This window comes from Aquarana catesbeiana, linkage group LG04 (assembly GCF_042186555.1).
Source record: "Aquarana catesbeiana isolate 2022-GZ linkage group LG04, ASM4218655v1, whole genome shotgun sequence".
NCBI classification, from domain to species: Eukaryota; Metazoa; Chordata; class Amphibia; order Anura; family Ranidae; genus Aquarana; species Aquarana catesbeiana.
Genome location: NC_133327.1, coordinates 97423769 through 97444359, shown reverse-complemented (window position 1 = coordinate 97444359; position 20591 = coordinate 97423769). Strand labels below are relative to the sequence as shown.

The following is a 20591-nucleotide window of genomic DNA, read 5'->3' as shown; positions in this document are numbered from 1 at the left end:
GGGGAAGTGCGTTATACGCTGATAAATACGGTAATATTTAATCAAATTTTTTTTTGTTATTGCGGCGCACGGTTGTGTTGGGAATGCTGTCAGAACAGCCAGATGATGCACCGTCTCCCTCAGTATCAGGATGGAGAATTTGTATGTACAGGGGGCCATGGGGGGACATTACCGTTGTAGGGCTGTGAAGTCTAACATCCTCTCCACCTGAGACTGTGTCTCCAAGTCCCGTTTCCGCACAGAATGCTGTTGGATGCCAGACAGCGAGATGACATCATAATCTGACAGCATGGAGTCCAGGTTTGCTGTGAAAAAATAAATTAGGGAAAAGTTAGACTTGCACAAAATAGCATTTTATAATTCTTCTGGTGCGATGCGTAGAAAGTGTTTCCGCTATACACATATAAACTAGCCATCAGCCATATGAAATCACAGAATATAATAGCAACAGCTTGAGATGTTAGGCTACAGTCACACAGGCAGTCAGGGGTGGATGTTGGCGAAAATCATTGCCAATGGATCTAAACACAATATGGGGACAGAGGGACTCTCCTACACATACAGTCAGAAGTCATACACTCCACACTCCTGTCTGCACTTGTTGGAGGGGAGTGTGGAGGGTATGACTTCTGTCTGTACTTGTAGGAGTGGAGTGTGGAGGGCATAACTTCTGGCTGTACTTGTAGGAGAGGAGTGTGGAGGGTATGACTTCTGTCTGCGCTTGTAGGAGAGGAGTGTGGAGGGTATGACTTCTGGCTGTGCTTGTAGGAGAGAAGTGTGGAGGGTATGACTTCTGGCTGTACTTGTAGGAGAGGAGTGTGGGAGGGTATGACTTCTGGCTGTACTTGTAGGAGAGGAGTGTGGAGGGTATGACTTCTGGCTGCGCTTGTAGGGGAGGAGTGTGGAGGGTATGACTTCTGGCTGTACTTGTAGGAGAGGAGTGTGGAGGGTATGACTTCTGGCTGTACTTGTAGGAGAGGAGTGTGGAGGGTATGACTTCTGGCTGTACTTGTAGGTGAGGAGTGTGGAGGGTATGACTTCTGGCTGTACTTGTAGGAGAGGAGTGTGGAGGGTATGACTTCTGGCTGTACTTGTAGGAGAGGAGTGTGGAGGGTATGACTTCTGGCTGTACTTGTAGGAGAGAAGTGTGGAGGGTATGACTTCTGTCTGCGCTTGTAGGAGAGGAGTGTGGAGGGTATGACTTCTGGCTGTGCTTGTAGGAGAGAAGTGTGGAGGGTATGACTTCTGGCTGTACTTGTAGGAGAGGAGTGTGGAGGGTATGACTTCTGGCTGTACTTGTAGGAGAGGAGTGTGGAGGGTATGACTTCTGGCTGCGCTTGTAGGGGAGGAGTGTGGAGGGTATGACTTCTGGCTGTACTTGTAGGAGAGGAGTGTGGAGGGTATGACTTCTGGCTGTACTTGTAGGAGAGGAGTGTGGAGGGTATGACTTCTGGCTGTACTTGTAGGTGAGGAGTGTGGAGGGTATGACTTCTGGCTGTACTTGTAGGAGAGGAGTGTGGAGGGTATGACTTCTGGCTGTACTTGTAGGAGAGGAGTGTGGAGGGTATGACTTCTGGCTGTACTTGTAGGAGAGAAGTGTGGAGGGTATGACTTCTGGCTGTACCTGTAGGAGAGAAGTGTGGAGGGTATGACTTCTGGCTGTACTTGTAGGAGAGGAGTGTGGAGGGTATGACTTCTGGCTGTACCTGTAGGAGAGGAGTGTGGAGGGTATGACTTCTGGCTGTACTTGTAGGAGAGGAGTGTGGAGGGTATGACTTCTGGCTGTACTTGTAGGAGAGAAGTGTGGAGGGTATGACTTCTGGCTGTACCTGTAGGAGAGGAGGGTAATGACTTCTGGCTGCAGCAAGAAGAGATAATCTTTTGACTCAGAAATCGTGGTTACTAATCTTTCCATAATTAGCGCCAAATCACTAAAATATATCATCATAGCCATACAAGGGAAAGGCAGGGGCAGTAATAGATGCCCTAGAATGCATTTGTCACCCATATACAAAACAGAGTAATTATAGAGCAGCAGCATGGGAGCCAAGCTTTTCACATAGAAAGCTTAGACAGAGGGGAAACAGGGAATGTGTTATGGAGCACAGAACGGTGGAGGTGGTACTGGGGATGTGGGAGATGGGGCAGACCTGTTGTCCAGGATTGTTTAAATAGGAAACGGGGCAAAAGAGCTGAGATTCCCAATGGAGAGGAGACGAACATTTGGAATGGTGCACTGAACAAAATGTGAAGATTATTGCACATGCACTGGAGACTGGGTGCAAAGGGGTGAACGTTGAGCCACAGGGGGGTTATTATATATGTGCCAAAGACCTGCTGCTCAGTGAATAAGTACACATGCCTTGGGTACTGGCAGCTGAGAGATGAATGCACATAAGAGAGATTAAAGCATATACATTGGGTACTGAGTAAATAAGCTGGGTACTGAGAGGTTACCATACATGCCTGAGAGCTCAGCACTGAGGAGATGATGCACATGGGCTAAGGACAGGACTGGGTTTTCTGCACACACAGAGGAATGGGTACAACTACTGTAAAATATCTACTTTCATAGGGTTTTCAAAGTTCAAATATAGGTTTATAGAAAAGAGAAAAAAAAAAACACCTCTATCTATATATCTGTCCCTTATGCAACTAGCTGTTTAACCACTTAGCGACCACCCATCTGCAAGATACTGCAGATTAGCGGCCTACTATCGGCATGCTCGTACGTCGCTGCCAACTTCTGGGTTTAGCGGGAGCGTGTCAGCAAGTCCCGGCCAATGATTCACGGCAGGGACCTGCTGATCGGCTGTGTGCAATCACAGCCCAGAGCTCTGTGTTGGTAAACAACACAGAGCTCTGTACAGAGAGAGCGATCTGTTATTTTCTTACCCCTGTAAAGCAGGAATGAGAAACAGAGATCTCTAAAAGCAGCACACCTTACACCAGGGTGGACTTGATCAAAAGCGGAGTTTCACCCGTTTTTTTATTTTATTAAAAGTTAGCAGCTACAAAAAGCATAGCTGCTGACTTTTAATAAACCGACACTTACCTGACCCACGGTCCAGCGATGTGGCCGCCCGGAGGCTAGCTCCTTTCCCCGGCGCCGTCATGGTAACTGTGGGCACCCAGCCGTTACAGCTTACGGCTTCACGACTGGTCCGCGCTGCGCTCTCCTATTGGCCTGCCGATCTTCTGGGACCTGAGTTGTGTCCCAGAGATTGCTGGCAGGGAGGGGCCGCCTAGGGCGAGAGGAGTCATCATCTAGGTGGCTGATGATAGGAAGCAGGGGACAGGCAGTCCCACGAAAAAAAGGGTACACGCTCCCCCCCCAAAAAAAATGACATGCCAAATGTGGCATGTCAGGGGACGAGGACTGCTTAAAGTGGAAGTTCCACTTTTGGATGGAACTCTGCTTTAAATCACTAGTAAAAAGAATTGATTTAAATCATAATTTTTAAAGAGCAACTGTCAACTTTGTCCTGCAGTGCCTCCTCCTCTGACCCGCTGTTGACTCACCAACAGTCCCATTCACTTAAATGGGACGGCTGGTGATGCGGCAGTGACACAACAAGGTGAGGGACGTGGCGGCAGCAGGTGAGTGGATGCCGCTAACAGGCGCTGCCATTAAGGATCTGAATGACAGGTGCTCTTTAAATGTAAGGACTTATTCTCGCTGGCAATTATAATCTTTAATAATTGCAAACAAAATGAAGGTTTCCTATTTAGAGTAGAGAAATAAACTGTCAGGTTAGTAAAACAGCGATATCAGAACCAATTCAATCATACAGTTTGTAGTGTACATATACATAGATTTTCAAAACAATGGGATAAAGGAATATTTATGACTTTGTTTTATCTCATGGTTACTGTGAAATTGTGTGAATGCATCAATGCAGTACATGTTATCTCAGCTTGCAGAGCTTGGATTCCTTGAATGACTTTACCAAAAATGAAAATATTGCAGAATATATAGAATCATGCTACATAACTAAGCTCCATTTCATGCTGAATAAACTAAAATTATTAATGTATCTTAAATAGAAATCTATCTTTAGATAGATATTTTTTTTTTTTCTCCAAAAGCATTTTCTAAAAAAAAAAAAAAAAAAAAAAAACAGACCACACACACACCACACCTTTCGATGATAGGCTGCTTTCACACTGAGCAGTTTCTGAAGCGCTTCTGAAAAAAAGCGCAAGAAAAATACATCCCTTTAAATTCTATGTAAGTTTTCACATTGGTCAATTGCGGTGTTAAAAATTCTGCTTGCCACATTCAGTTAAAAAACCCGCACCTCCCCATTGAAATGCATTGAAAAAACGCATAAAAAAAAAATGTACCCATGTTGCATTTTTAATGCTGTTTTTCAGTCACAGGGCCTATGAAAAGTGCACCATAAACACGGCAAAATCGCAGCAATGTTCCGCGCCTGATACATCGGTTCATCCCTACATTACATATAGTTAGGTTATAGTTTAACCCCTTGACCCTTGTCATACATGCTATTCAGCACTGCTACACAACAAAACTGTATGCACATTAAATTTATATACTTTTTTTTTTTTTTTTTTTTTTTTTTTTTTACACACAAAAAAAATAGAGCCTTCTTTTGGTGGTATTTGATCAGCACTAGGCTTTTTATTTTTTGCTACATAAAAGTTACTGACTGAAAGATTAGAAAAAAAACCCCCAATATTTTCTACTTTCTGTTATAAAACATATCCAATAAAATCAAATGTTTTCATAAATTTAGGCCAAAATGTATTTTTCTACATGTATTTGGTAAAAAAAACAATAAAACAAAATCCCAATAAGTGTGTATTAAATGGTTTGTGTGAAAGTTATAGCATCTACAAACTACGGTGGTACATATATTTGATCAATGATGTACTGAAAGCCTGTCTCATTTCTTGAAGTGGACCTTCAGTTATTTTTTAATCTTTCCATCTATTAAATCTTCTGCCCTTGTTTATTTTAACTTTGGATAGTAAAACATTTTTTTTCTGCCAGTAAATCGCTTATACAGCCCACTTCCTGTTTCTAGTCTGGTCATTAGCTTAGGCTTATGACATCATGCACAGCTCTCTCTCTCACTTGAGAGTTTGCCGAGAATGGAGGGGGGGGGGGGGGGGGGGGGGGGGGGATGAGTCATAAGAGGACCAATGAAGGCTGCAGAGCTGGAGGTGTGTGTCTGTGTAAATCCAGGAAGTGAACAGGCAGCATCTTCCGCTGCCCACAGTTAAAATGGTTGCAGCAAGACTTTGTGGAGGGAGATTTCTACAGCATATTTGGAAAATACAAAATCACAGTATATATAAAATAAGACTAAGCTCTAACGAGCAGGGCCCCCCTGATTCCTCCTGTATTGAATTGTATTGTAATTGTACTGTCTGCCCTACTGTTGTAAAGCGCTGCACAAACTGTTGGTGCTATATGAATCCTGTATAATAATAATAAATAATAATACGCAAAGTGGTTGGAGGGAAGCTTCAGAATGGCAAATATGTTTTTATTACAGAGACTGCAGTTCCTCTATAAAAAGGAAGTAAAGTCTTCCTGTTTAATTGTACCCACAGGTAAGCCTATAATAAGGCTTACCTGTAGTTACTGTAAATATCTCCTAAACGTGCACCGTTTAGGAGATATTTACTGATCTCATCGGCGCATGCGCCCTGAAGAAACGGCTGCACAAGCTGTTTATTTAGGGCCCTGTGGGGCTGCTCCAGCCAATCACAGCGCCGGAGCCCATGAGCCCGCAAGAAAACACTGGGGGAAGATGTCAGCCATCTGAGCAGTGTGTGGGTGCCACTGCAGGGCTTCGTTCTAAGGTAAGCATTTCATAATGAGCTAGTATGGGATGCATACTAGCTCATTATGCCTTTGTCTTACAATGTTTTGGAAAACAAAAATTAAAAGAAGAAAAAATTATTATTATTTTTTTTTTTTTTTTTTTAACATACCACCAGTGCAGTACAGCGTCATATGACTGGATTATTTACATACTTTCATCAGAGTAATTCAGTGGCACCATAGTGACACTGTACTACCCTGGGAGAGCACTTTTCTTTTTTTTTTTTTTTTTTTCTCCTTTACACACTTTGATTGCTGTTAAAGCAATGATCACTGTAACAGCAATGTTTTGTACTGTCCTGAATGGGTTACATTCACAAAAGCTATGATTTACTATTGTGTGCAGTGATTGGCCCACAGCTATCACACGGAGCATGGTGCTGCGATTTTGCCCAGGTACCATGTGATAGCTGTGGGCCGATTGCATCATCACTATAGGAATCACAGCTGTCATGAATAAAATTCATTCATAACAGTAACAGATTTGTTGACATTGTGATCGCATAGTGGCTGGATATCGGGAGCTGCAATCCGGCTGTGTCCGGTGGCAGGGGTGCCAATAAAGTTATTCAAAACTTTATTGGTTAAAAGCCATTTAGCAAATCACGTGCTATAGTATGCAAAGCGCATTGATAATCTTATGCCTGGAAAGGCTGTAGATGGAATTTCAGGTTTGTGGATTGGTTGGATGTGATGTCACACCAGGGAGGTCCTACTACTAGAGGCATAGTAATGCGTTTGTCAAACCAACTTGGTTAGTTCTGCTCTAAGCATCAGAAAAAAAAAAAAAAAAAAACACAACACACAAAAAACAACCATGCCTAATAGCATTCATTGTGCCTTATGCAATGGCAAACTTTTGACAACCGCCCTGCACTAGGGGCCACTTATAAAATCAGTGCTATGGCCTCAGAAGGCATACCACAAAAATAAAAACGCACACACACACACACACACGTTTTGTGTAGGCGGGGGGAGCCTTTACTGGTATTGTGAACTACGCATGAGACAGGAACACTCAGAACAGTCCAAGCAGGTTTGTTTTGTACCTTTATTCAACAACATAGAAAACAGTTCCATGCATGAGGACTTTGTACAACAAGTCCATAGCATAGCACACGTTCCGGATGAGTTTTTGCTTACAGTTCATACCACACGCAGTTCGGGTGCATTTTTGATACGTTTTGCTGTGTTCTAGTACAGTTCTGTGCAGGAAAAAAAAAAATGCAGCATGTTCTACTTTTTTTTTCTGCACCGGAAGGTGACTTGAACTGACTGCACTGGTGTGAACTAGGACCATTGGAATACATGGAAAACGCTGTGTATGCATTTTTCATGCAGGAAAATAAAGCATTGGACTGCATCTAATGTGAACTAGCACTGAATCGAGTAAAAATCTGCTCATCCAAACCACTAAACCAAAAGGTCAGTCCCTGAAAAACTCAATAATCAGTTCCCTCCAACATATGGCAGTTCTGGTACCTAGACAGTGTTCTGTCAGCAGTCAACCTTTTGCCAGAAGAGGGGACAAACCTGTCCCAAGACTAGGACAGGTCATTAGACAGATCTCTTCTCCTCTCCTTGAGTGTTCTCTAGCAATTCACCCTATGTCTTCCTAACATCCCCTATATAGGGGAACAGCAGTCCCCTGACAAGCACTGATGCACATAAGCTGACAATCTACCCAAATGTCAAAAGGATAAACAATGGCAGTGGCTGGAGGCTGCTTCTTCTAAAAGGGGTGAACAAATCCCAGGAGGGCGAGCAGCCATCTTCAAAGGGGGGGCCAGTCACTGTCAGAAGTTTACAACCCCTCCAGTGTCCCGATATCCACAAAGCAGAACTCAGGGGACCCAGGACTTGTATTTGTTGACTAAGGGGTTTATCATATTCTTGCTAAATGTTGTGAATTCCCTTCACATAACATTCCCGTGTTACACAAGAATTCCTCATAACATAAAGAAAGAGGGCCGGGTCTTTAAATGAGATGTGTATATTTTGGCTAATCGAAGGAGTCAAAGTAAAACATGAACAAGTATTTATTTGTTTGCCATGATTGAGTAGGTACATAGCAGACAATACATGCAATAACGGCACATAATATAACAAATCATGTATCCAAATCATTTACATGTTAAAAGTAAAAATAGAATATACAATAGTATTATCTTCCATAATAAAAAAAAATAAATAAAAAAATCACTATAACAGTTATAATCCACGATATTGCCTGGATCCAAAAACCATGTAGGTATGTATGCATTGCATCTAGGTTAAGTCTGACACGTTTCATGGGATCTATCCAATCATCAGGGGCGGATGCATGATACATCTATATAAAAAGAGAGGTAAGTATATCAAAATCAACCATTCGTAGACAAAAATTGGCAAAGAATAAATATACATACAGGGAGGATAGGATAGGGATAGTCATCCCTGTAGGACTCACATATCTGCTTAGTTTGAAACAAACACCGCTGAGGTGCTAGGGCCGGAAGGAATGCCTGGTTCGGAAGCTGTGGTAGTAGGGTCCAAACAGGAACACAGAGCATAAATGTAGGTGTGACCCAGAGTATCTAGAACAGTAGGAAAAATGGGCGCCATTCTGTGGATCAATAAAAATATGAATACCAAGATGGTGCTAAAAATATAAAGAAGTAAGCTAATCAAAGAGAGGAGCCCAAATAGCATGAGTATGAACTGAGATCAAGACAGCATAGGTCCCCAGAAATTGGTAAAGTCCTGGGATTGAAACCACAGATAAAATAAAGGTCATAATGATAGTGCTAGTTACCTAGTGTTGCTGATATAGGAGTAAAGGCCAGCGGTCTCTGGTGCAGACTGCACAAGATGTGTATCAGTCAGAGGATGATTGGATAGATCCCATGAAATGCGTCAGTCTTAACCTAGATGCAATGCATACATACCTACATGGTTTTTGGATCCAGGCAATATCGTGGATTATAACTGTTATATTATAGTTATTTTTTATTACGGAGGATAATTCTATTTATACTTTTATAACTTTTATGTTTATACTTTTAACATGTAAATGATTTGTATACATGATTTGTTATATTATGTGCCATTATTGCATGTATTGTCTGTTATGTACCTACTCAATCATGGCAAACAAATAAATACTTGTTCATGTTTTACTTTGACTCCTTCGATTAGCCACAATATAAACACCTCATTTAAAGTCCCGACCCTCTTTATTTATGTACTTGAATAGGGATGGAGATGCATGTTACCATGCGTCTCATTTAAAGTCCCAAAAGCCCCCTCTATTGTAAAGAATTCCTCATAAAACATACGGATGCACACACATTACCACAGTGAGCTATATAAAAGACACAAATTAGCTTTTCTTTAGGAAACAAGCAGCTATAGTGAAATGCTGTAACTGATCCCATTAAACAAGGAAATCTTCATTCATGGTCAGTGACTCATAAATTGTAAGAAGCTGTCCTGGTCTGTGTACATTGCTTTGCAGAACCGTAGAATATTTTTCTTTAATGCTGAGCCAATACTTTGTAAATATACAGAGACCAATCCATCGTATGACATGCCACAGAACGGGTGCCAACATTCCCATTCAGCCTGTCAGCGGGAAGACGTCGGAACTTCCTGAACTGAGAATTACGACTCTCGCTCATCCCGCTAAAAAGGCCTCTCCAAAGCCAAAGCCTCAGAACATTTCTGGCCCCAACAGATGAATTACTTCCCTCACTCCAAGCTAATCACAACACAATTTAAATAATGGAACGGCCTTTGACCCAAGAAAGAGTGAAGAGCGCCATTCTAAGTGCAGCCATACAACAAACCCCCAGTGACTCCAATAATATCGGGTGCCAGCATCCAACAAGACTTGCCCGGTCTACCAGAACTAGCTGTCAGAAAGAATAAGGAGCCGCACACCAGCTATCAGCTCAATCGTCATATGAGATATTGTCTTCAGCTTGTCTCCTCCCAAACTACCCCCTTCTGACGCATTTCACCCGCCCACAGGCTTAGTCAGAGAACTGCCATCTTCTTTAGAACTGCCTTCTTTCGCTGGTCTGACATTATAATTTAACAAAACTAGGATCATTTACTTGTTCTATGTGCCATGCCTTTATTTCCTGATATCATCATTGTAAACAAACATGTACAGGCACTAAAAAAGGCTCCCTCAAAGCAGTCAGACATAAGCCATATAGACAGTCATTAGCCAGCATGTAAACAGCAATCATATACAATAACAATATAAGCTGTCAGACTACCACATACCCACTGACAACAAACCTTTCTCTGGGTGGCAAATATTTAAAAAGCAGAATGGAAAGCATTTTAAAACAGAAGCAGTACATGTGCTGACAAAATGCATGCCGATGGAAGGAGAAAGCAGAGTGACAAAGATCAACTCATCACTGTGCTGCTTCTCCGTTCACTGTTCAGTCAAAGGCTGGGGCCAGTCCAGGACCTGGGCTCAAATAAAGTGAGTTGAATGAAGCTGGCCTTCACAGGGTACACCTAATGGCAATACAAAATATTGTATGGGAAATCTCTGGATTGAAGGTTAATTGCAAAAAAAGCTGGTCTTGCCATTTTAGAATTTAAACAGGCTAGTCCTGTTTTAAAATTACTGAAAACAACTTTTGAAACTAATCTAACATTTTATTCTCCCACCTGTCCCTCCAGCCATCAACCTGGCAATGACATTTCCCAGCAAAGCATTTCAGTTTTTATTAAATACTGGATTTCTGTGCTCATCTATGCAATACAGGCAGATCGTGGCTGGTGGGAGAGGCCAGAAGGGTGCTGTACATAGCTTCCTGAAAACATCACTGCACCCTGCCTCTGTACCCCTCATAGACCCCTTTCACACTGGGGCGGTGCGGGCATTAGCGGTAAAGCGCTGCTAGTGGGATGCTTTAACCCCCACTAGTTGCCAAAAAAAGTGTTAATATCGCTCGTGTTGCTGCGCTGCTGAAGCGCTTTGCAGGCACTTTGGCAGCGCTGATTATTCATTTCAATGGTCTGCTTGCAGGACTTTTTTTTCCCTTTCCTGCAAGCACACCGCCCAAGTGTAAAAGCACACGGGCTTTCACGCTGGGATGGCTTGAGAGGCGCTTTACAGTCGCTCTTTTTAGCGCTAAAACGCCTGAAAAGCGCCCCAGTGTGATAGGGGTCTTAAAGAGGAGGTCTTGCCCCCCCAACGAAAAATGTAAAGTCAGCAGCTACAAATACTGCAATTAATATATGGACACTTACCTGTCCAGGGAGCCCGCGATGTCGGTACCCCAGCCGATCTTCGGAGTGGCTGTCAGATGCAGCAGCTGCCAATCCTGGTAAGGGAACCCTAGTTCCCTACTGTGCACTTTCCAATTGGTCCTGCGGCGGAAGAAGGAAGAGGGGGGCTGAACTTCCAAGAGACCAGGCCGCAGCCCGGTCTTCAGGAAGTGGGGAATGGTACCTGTCAAAAACAGGTACCCGTCCCCCCCCCCCCTCCGCCCCCTGAAAGGTGCCAAATGATGCACCGGAGGGGGAAAGAGATGGATAAGTGGAAGTTCCACTTTTGAGTGGCACTCCGCTTTAAGTGCCCTCAGCTCTGATGCAAGCATCAAGCTGGCTCCTGGGAGGAGTTATGCACATATCAAAACATCTTTATAGGCAAATGCAAGTCTGGAGAAGTGGCCATCCCTAAGCAGTCCTTCTGCATTTGATGCTGAGCCCACAGTGAAAGAGCTGAAATCCAATGAATAAAAAGGGACAAGGCCAAGGAGTCAGCCTGGGGAGGAAAGGGCTAGATGGTGATGATGGACTTTCTCCAGCTAGGAAATAGCTTTTAATTCACATTGAAAGAAGCTCACAGTGTGCGTAAAGCAATTTCAGTACAGAAGCGGAGCCTGTACAACTGTGCAAGACGAAAGGCTGGAGTTCAGCTTTAATATTAAAACCAAATGACCACAAACACAACACATGGAAGAAGAGCAAAGACCTTATTTATTCTGGCATATACAACATAACTGCGCTGCCTGTATACTACCCAATCATATGATTATTCCTTTTATTTTGAAGCAAAAATAAACAAAATCCATTTAGGGAAGGGCTGTATACGAATGATGAAAACAGACAATTCTGACTTAAAGTAGAAGTCCAGTTAAATACTATCCAAGCTTAAACCTGCTCCCACCCCCATTCTAAGCCATATTCCAAATACCCTGTATAGGAAAAATGTCTATACTTACCTATTCTGAAGGTGCTCCGGTCTGGTCACATGATCTCCCCAGCAGCAGCTTCAGTGAAGAGGAGAGATCGCCAACAACAGCTGCAGAGCCTGGGCAGTGATGTCACCCATAGACTTACTATAGGGCATCCATTGTCAGTTGTTCCTCCTCTACACTGAAGCCGGCACTGGGAGCCGATCATGTGACCGGATCGGAGGGAATACCCTCAGAGTAGGTTGTAAACCCTTAAGTATACCCAGTGAAGCGACTATCCTCAGGTGATACACAGAGATGAAACAAATCTCCCTACATAAAATGATACCTGTTTATCTGCAGTCTTTGCTTTTCTAGGTCCGTTCAAAGTCCAGAATTTATCAACCTGTCTGAGCATTCAGAAAAAAGGGGGCGGAGAGCTAAAGTTACACTCTGCAGAGCTCAGTGAGGAGAACTCAGAGCTGATTGGAGGGACGGGACATCCCCCTCCTCCTCCACACAGCACATACAGGAACAGAGCTGAGGCTGTCAATCAGCTGGAGATCCCTCCCCATCACCTTTTTTTCTCTTGGTGTCAGGAAAACTTGTCAGATGTGACTTATGCTGATAGCAGAAGAATAAAGCAGCAGACAAAAGTGACGCTTAGTGCTCTTAATTAGGACAAGTGCACACTATAGAGGGATATGCTTTGTTCATATTTCATGTTTGAAGTTTACAACCACTTTAAGCATACACATGCTTCCTTTACAGGGTATTTAGAATAGGGCCTAGAATGGGGGTGGGGGCAGGTTTAAGCATTGATAGTATGTGACTGAAGTTCTACGTTCACGCACACAGACAAGGAGGGCCCATGGCATTTGTGTGTTACATACTATGTATGGTAAACATAGGAGAACTGGTCTTACTATGATGTTTTCTGGCACTGTCTCGTGCAGGTCCTCCAGGCACGCGTTCTCCTGTCAATATTTCCGGGGACAACAAAAGCTGCAGAATGAGTACAGAGTTCAGACCAATGCAATTGGAAAACCACCAAGGAGTCATCTTGTTGCTATATATGAAGATTATCTGGACTTCTGTGTAAACCTAAGGCTGGAATTAGACTCCGGTTAGCAGGGGTGTGCATTTATTCCACATAATGCCTGAAATCCTTTACAGATGTTTATAGTCATCTCCGTAAATATGTGCTGCATCCACTAGGGAAAGGTCACCTGTAAGAACATAAAGAAGAGGAGATGTTAACACAGCATGCAGGAAATAACGGTAAGGCCTTGTGATTGGCTGAAGACACTTTTTTCAGACTCTAGGTTACAAGTATAAATAGAGCATTCCTAGGACTCATGTCTGTATACAGTGATTCTGAAAGGCAGATATGTATGTGTCCAACTCAGATATCTCATACATGTGTCAAGACTTTTCTAGCTCTTCAAAGACCTTGGTTCTGAGAAGGAATCACATGCATTGATCAGGAGCTCATGTACAAAGCTCTAGCCCAGGATATGACCTCCCGTCATCTACATGAGAAGGACTGGTAGAGATCAGTGGAGCACAAGTGTGGTCATGTCCCCACATCTGTAGTCCCCTGATACTTCCTCCAGCCCCATAACAGAAAGGTCCATACAGACCTGGGCTGGAGGAATAGTGCACTGCACCTGCCATCAATCCACTGATTGAAGCCTGCAAAGTATTGCAACCGCAATGTACGCAAATAATAACTGCACATTTTTTATTATGAGTGCATTTTTTTTTACTTTTAAAGTGTTACTAAACCCACAACAGTAAAATCAGTCTGTATATGCAGTAAAGCATGTTTGTTATACTCACTGTGGAACCTAAGGGGTTAATACTCTGAATTGTGTAAAATGACTGATCAGGTCTTCTCTGATCCTCCCCTTCTTCCACAGTCCCCGATCCATCTCCTGATAGAACCGAGCCTTGGAGTCACTCTGCACATGCTCAGTTTGGTATGTATTGCTAGAGAGTTTTTTTTTTCTTGGGAGAGTGCATGTGATCAGCACAGGGCCAATCAGCACTGTTCAGACAGAAGGTCAGGGGTCCTGCAGCCTCATAGGACGATCAGAGAAGAATGAAAACTCTTCCTATAATCTTTAACCAGACACTGATAGAAGTCACAAGACTGCTATATACAGCTGATGAGAAAATGTATTTAGCAGTTTATATTTACTAAAATAATTGCATTTCCATGTTCTGTACACTGTGGGGGTGATATTGTGAATGCAGGGTCCTGGGTTTAGTAATTTTTTATTTCCCCTTTCAGTAAAACACAAAGCCAAATTGTTAAATCACTTTTAGTATTGTCACCTGACCACTATAATGCTCAGTTTTAGACTCCCAGCCAACAGTAGTGACCAGAGATCTACATCAGCACTTGTAGACTGAGGTCATGACTAAGAACTACAACTCCCAGCAGCACTCTGAATGAGTGCAGAAAGCATGAAGGCAGTATTGTCATTCCCCAGAGGGGGGGGCTATACATGATGCAACCTTCGTTGGGGAAGAGGCTGGGTCGTCATCATTCTTCAAATGCAGACATGTAGTTCTGAGAAGGCGATGCTCAGCAAAGGGTGACAACAATGTATACATTTCAAACGTCTGCACACAACGTTGTCACCTTGGAACAGAAAGAGATCTAAAGCCAAAACTCTTTTTTTTCCCCATTTTGGACAGAGTAGGGAAGGGGTTAAAACCACTGCCAGTTTTTTTTTTTTTTGTCATCTGCGTCCCACTGGGGAGACTTTCCTTCACTTCCTGTCCTGTAGACACAATAAGAAAGAAAAACAAATATTTCAAAAGCCACTGGAATAAATGCCTCCATTGGAAGATTTTCCCTTTATTTCTGTTCTAGTGACAACTCACTTTCAAAACCAGTGACAGTGATCACCTGGAGAGATAGAGGGTGAATCTCCCCAGCGGGGACACAGACAGCAATAAAAATCGGAAAGGGATTCTAACTCTTTCATACTCTATTTTAACATGTGTGTGCTGCAAAATGCTAAAATGTCCAACATGCTAAAATGTCTAACATCCCCAAACTAAAAGTCCTGTCTGTTCAGTCACCACTCTCCACTCTGCCCCTCCAGTGCTCACTGGAGCGCCGGGCAGAAGAGGGAGCGGGCACTGCTGGCTAAAGCGCTCAGCAGTGTGCAGAGAGTGACAGCCAGCTGTCGACTGTTCAGCTGGATAGATTCCAACAATATCAGGTCTGGATCCTTGCAAAGTCTGGACCGGTACTGTGATGTCAGCTGACAATGGGCTTTAGGCTCCATTCACACTTGAGCGACTCCAAATTTGCAATTTCAAGTGCAACGTGATGCGACTTTTAAAAGTAGTGAACAAACCTTTTTAAAGTTGGTGAAACGTTAAGACCCCTTTCACACTGGAGGCGTTTTTCCAGGCGCTACAGCACTAAAAATAGCCTCAGCTGCAAACCCAGTGGGAAAGCCAGAGTTCTTTCACACTGGGGCGCTGCGCTGGCAGGGCTTCACAAAAAGTCATGCCAGCAGCTTTTTTGCAGCGGTGTAGGAGCGGTGAATACACCGCTCCTCCACATTGAAAACAATGGGGCAGCGCTGCTATACCACCGGCAAAGCGCGGCTGCATCGGCGTTTTGCGGGCAGATTTAACCCCTTGTCGGCCGCTAGCAGGGGTTAAAACCACCCCGCTAGTGGCCGAACTGACGCCTGGGCGGCTCAGTGCGAAAGGGGTCTAAGTCACATAGATTTGCACAGGTTCCATTGAAATCAATGGGCTGCGACTTTATAGGGTTGATTTACCAAAACTGGAGAGTGCAAAATCTGGTGCAGCTCTGCACAAAAACCAATCAGCTTCAAGGTTGTAGCTTAGGTTCACACTGACAGTGAGAATGAAATCATGCGAGTTCACCTCAACTCGCACGATTTCAATCCCGCATGTCAGTCCCGACTTCGAGGACGCTTTCAGAGACATCTGTGCAGGTTTCTGCACAGATATCTATTGAAATCGCCCCCCCCCCCCCCGAAGTCGCCAAAAGTAATACAGAAACTACTTTTGGAAATCGGTGTGGCGCCATTGCCGGCGACTTGACATGTCAAATCCCATGCCAAAACGTTGCAATGTGGACCAGGGCTTATTGTCAAAGCTTAATTGGACAAGCTTTTGAAGTTAGAAGCCGATTGGCTACCACACACAGCTGCACCAGATTTTGCATGCTCTGTTTATAGTGAATCAACCCCTGCATGTCCAAAGTCGCATGACAAGTCATACAAGTGTGAACAGAGCCTTAGTCTGCTGTCAGCTGATTCCGGGTCACAGGAGTGCAAAAAGTAGGTGAATTCCTGTGTGTGACTCACAAGAGAAGTATGACCATAAAAGTTTTGGCCATACTTCTGTGTTAAACAGTTATAGCAAACAGTTTATTTCTTTTTGGGATATAGGTTTTACATACATAAAATCACTGTAAGCACCCCTGTCAGTGGTAAACAGCTTGTCTCAACACTCAAACTGCTGCAACTGTAAGAGAGCTTATTCTTCTGAAAAACAACAAACTTACCAACAAGATCACCAGGTGAAAATAAAAGAAGAAAAAAAAAACTGAAAACTGCCATGTACCTCAAGGCCCTGTTCACACGTGAGTGACACTGCCAATGTCATTTTTTTTTTTTTTTCCATTTTGAATAGGCCTCCCTCTGCGTCAAAGAAGCTCATGTATCAAATATTGACACTGATCCAGACGTGTTTAGTGTTGTGTGTTTTGCCACAATTTTCGTGCATTTTGTCGCACTAAAATAACATTGTCTTTGGAATGCCAATAAAAACTAATGGCACTGTAAGCTTGTCATGCTTTTTGTTGCGATTCTGAAATCGCAGGCAGAATCCAATAGGCTCGGGTGTGAACGGGGCCGGATCGCAGCCTGCAGCATCCACTGTTTTCCTAGCAGAGGGATCTGTTCCTGTGTATCCGAGTTCCACTACTTATACTTCTACTTTACCAAATAGTATAGTAAATAGATAGAAGTATGGTCTTGTTGCTCACCACAGCGATCCATTACTGTACTTTGTCTTTTACCAACTATTTGCTCTCAAAAACTTTACTAAAAATATTGTGAAAGAAAATAAAAGATAGAAAGCTTAACCACTTCCCACCCAGCCTACTGTCAATCGATGGCTGGGTGAGACATTCATCTATCCGGGTGGACATTACATGACATCCTCCCAGAACGCACCTTGCACATGGCTGTGTCCCGGGCACAGCCAACGACTGATCAGTGTACCGGCGCTATGTGATCGCTGTGACCAATCACAACAGATCGCCTGACAATTGTAAACAATGAATAGCTTTTTAAAGGGGTTGTAAACCCCCAAGATTTTTCACCTTAATTCATTAAGGTGAAAAACCTCCTGTGATGCAGCAGCCCCTGCCCCCCCCCCACCTTTTACTTACCTGAACCCGGTCTTTCCAGCGACAGGGACGAGCACACCAGCTCCAGCCAGTGTCTCGGGTCCTGATTGGATAGATTGATAGCAGCGCAGCCATTGGCTCCCGCTGCTGTCAACCAAATCCAATGACGCAGGAGCCAGGGGCGGGGCCGAGTCCTGCTGTCTTTGTCAACGAATGCAGCAGCAGGACACGGGAGCGTGCCCACACAGGTGCCTCGAGGAAGAGCAGCTCTCCAACCTGGGACTCAAGAAGAGGAGAAGCCAGGGGCGCCGCTGAGGGACCTCAGAACAGGAGGATTGGGGCCACTCTGTGCAAAACCAACTGCAGAGAGGAGTTAAGTATGACAGGTTTGTTTTTTTTGTTAAATTGAACCTTTAACCACTTCCATACCAGGCACGTTCCCCCCTTCCTGCCCAGGACAATTTTTAGCTTTCAGCGCTGTCGCACTTTGAATGACAATTGCGCGGTCATACAACACTGTACCCAAATTACATTTTTTATCATTTTCTTCCCACAAATAGAGCTTTCTTTTGGTGGTGTTTGATCACCTCTGCAGGTTTTTGATCTTTGCGCTATAAACGAAAAAAGACCAAAAAAAAAACAAAAAAAAACAAAAAAAAACAAAAAAAAACAAAAAAAAACAAAAAAAAACAAAAAAAAACAAAAAAAAACAAAAAAAAACAAAAAAAAACAAAAAAAAAACTGATGGGCACTGATAGGCAGCACTGATGAGGAGCTATTGACAAACATTACTGATGAGGCACCGATTGGCACTTTTTTGGGCACTGTTGTGGGGACAGGCTGGCAGGTGTTGGGCACTGATTGACAGCTGATGGGGGCTGTGCTGATAATCAATGAGCTGATTATCAGCACAGACCCCCCCCTCTAACAGGGAGAGCCACCAATCAGCTCTCCCTGTCAGCGTGAACCAAGGAATGCTGTTTAGCGGCACTTCCTGGTTCACGCGATGGTCAGCTGTGATTGGTCACAGCTGATCATGTAGTAAAAAGCCTCTGTCAGAGGCTCCATACCATGATTGGAGATGCGGTCAGACTGACACACAGCACCCCCGATCGCGGCTATGTTATCCTGATCACGTCATATGACGTCCGGTCAGGATATCACAACCACTTTGCCGCCATCATTCTGCTATATGGCGGGTGGCAAGTGGTTAATCATGTCATTCATTGTGTACAATTGTGTTGGCTAGCTGTGATTGGTCACAGTGTACAGACAGGTCCAATCACGACAATACACACTAAATGAATCAAGTTCATTCAGTAAAAATGGTTGCTTATACCACTGAAATCCACTGGTATAAGCTATCGTGATGTGTAAAAACTATGGTAACACTGTATTGCTCTGGTCATAGTGTGTTAAAATAGAAAAAAAAAAAAAAAAAAAAAAAGGGGAAGTATTAATAAAAAAAAAAAAAAAAAATTAAAAAATTAAAAAAAAAAAAAAAAAAAAAAAAAAAGTGTTTTGTTTTTGTTTTTTTTAAAACATACTGCCACCAGTCAGTGTGCCTGATCACCACCACACTGGTTATACAATGATATACTGATGATGATACGGCACTGGTGACATTATGTAAAAAAACTAAGTATAAATAACAATCTTTTTTTTAATTTCTTAATTTTACAAAAAAATTGTGACAAAAAAAAAAAAAAAAAAGAAGAAAAATATCACAACTTCAAAAATGTTGCCATGCCTCTTACTAAATACCTTGGACTGGGGGGTATTTGTACTGTCCTGGCATTTCCAGGCCTCAAGAAATGAGATTTCCATCAGTACATCAGGACTGATCAATTTTCAGATATATTCCATAGTTTGTGGAATTTATAACTATCCTAAATAATACACATTGATTCGGCTTATTTTCACCAAAGAAATATAGGAGAATACAGTTTGGCCTCAATTTATGAAGAAAGATCATATATTTGGGAAATTATATAATAATTTAGCAAACAATTCAAAGACACTGGTGATACCACCAAAATAAAGCTATTTGTGTTGCGTGACCGCGCAATTGTCATTCGACAAAGTGCGACAGCGCTGAAAGCTGAAAATTGGTCTGGTCAGGAAGGGGGTAAAAGTGCTCGGTATTGAAGTGGTTAATGCCCACATAACACAGATAGGTGTCACTTGGCAACTGAGGTTTCTGTGCTGCGTGCGCCCTCATTGCACGCTCCCAGCGCAAAGACTGACCTGTCAAGGCCAGCGATTGGTCCAAACTAACGATCAATAGCCAGCGGGAGCGACTCCCGATCGTGAGACCACCGTGACATCACAGTGGTCACGGATTCTTTTTCCACCCCCCCACCAAGCATTTAGAACCTTTTAAAGGGACAGGGGTTAAACAATCCAATCAATGTGCATCTAAAAAAGAAGATTGTCCAATCAGATTGTATAGTGTATGGACAGCTTTATTGTAAAAGATTAATTTAACACCCAGTCCAGGAATCTCATTACTGCCCTCCTGGCCAGCAATCAGAGTGCTGCCAATACCTCCTCCATAAGGGACCACTGGAGCTGTGGATCATCCCTCCCTCTTACAGCTGACAGTAAACACTGGACACATCTCCCTGACATACAATGATAGAAGGCAGCCTACTGACATACAGGAGGGTGGTGACCACACTCAGCTACCAGGACACTTACCTGATCATCGTGTACCCGGATGTGCCTGCTGCTGATTCCAGGCAAGCCTCAGGCGGAGGCACACCGAGCTCCGCTACAATGAAACAAGAACATGCAACAAGTCTCTTCCTACACACAGTGCCGGGACTACATTCATTCTCAGATCCTTCCGCTCATAGAAAAACGCCGCATAGCAGGTGATCCGCCTCATGCGAGATGACTAGTCATGTGACCAGAGCATGCTGGTGACGCCTGAACTTCTTCCAGTCACACTGGTGCTGAGCGGGCGGTGTCTGAGAGTCCAGCTGTTGTGTGTAATGGAGGGAACTCAGTCACCGCCTGTCTCTCATAGAGGTGTCACAACGTGTCCCCCCAACCAAGTACAGAAAAGGAAACCACTGCTAACCCCCTTGCTGCCAGACCTTTTTATTTTTTTTCACACGTTTAACCACTT

The 20591-nt window shown here is 43.5% G+C and overlaps 1 long non-coding RNA gene across 1 annotated transcript; it reads right to left on the bottom strand.

Moving 5' to 3' along the window:
- Positions 1-164: 164 nt before the first annotated feature.
- LOC141139378 (uncharacterized) lies at positions 165-20318 on the bottom strand. The gene is made up of 3 exons (XR_012243756.1): positions 20159-20318; positions 12969-13271; positions 165-305 (listed from the first exon to the last, which is right to left on the bottom strand). It is a non-coding gene; the product is annotated as an uncharacterized lncRNA (long non-coding RNA).
- Between the last annotated feature and the right edge of the window lie 273 nt (positions 20319-20591).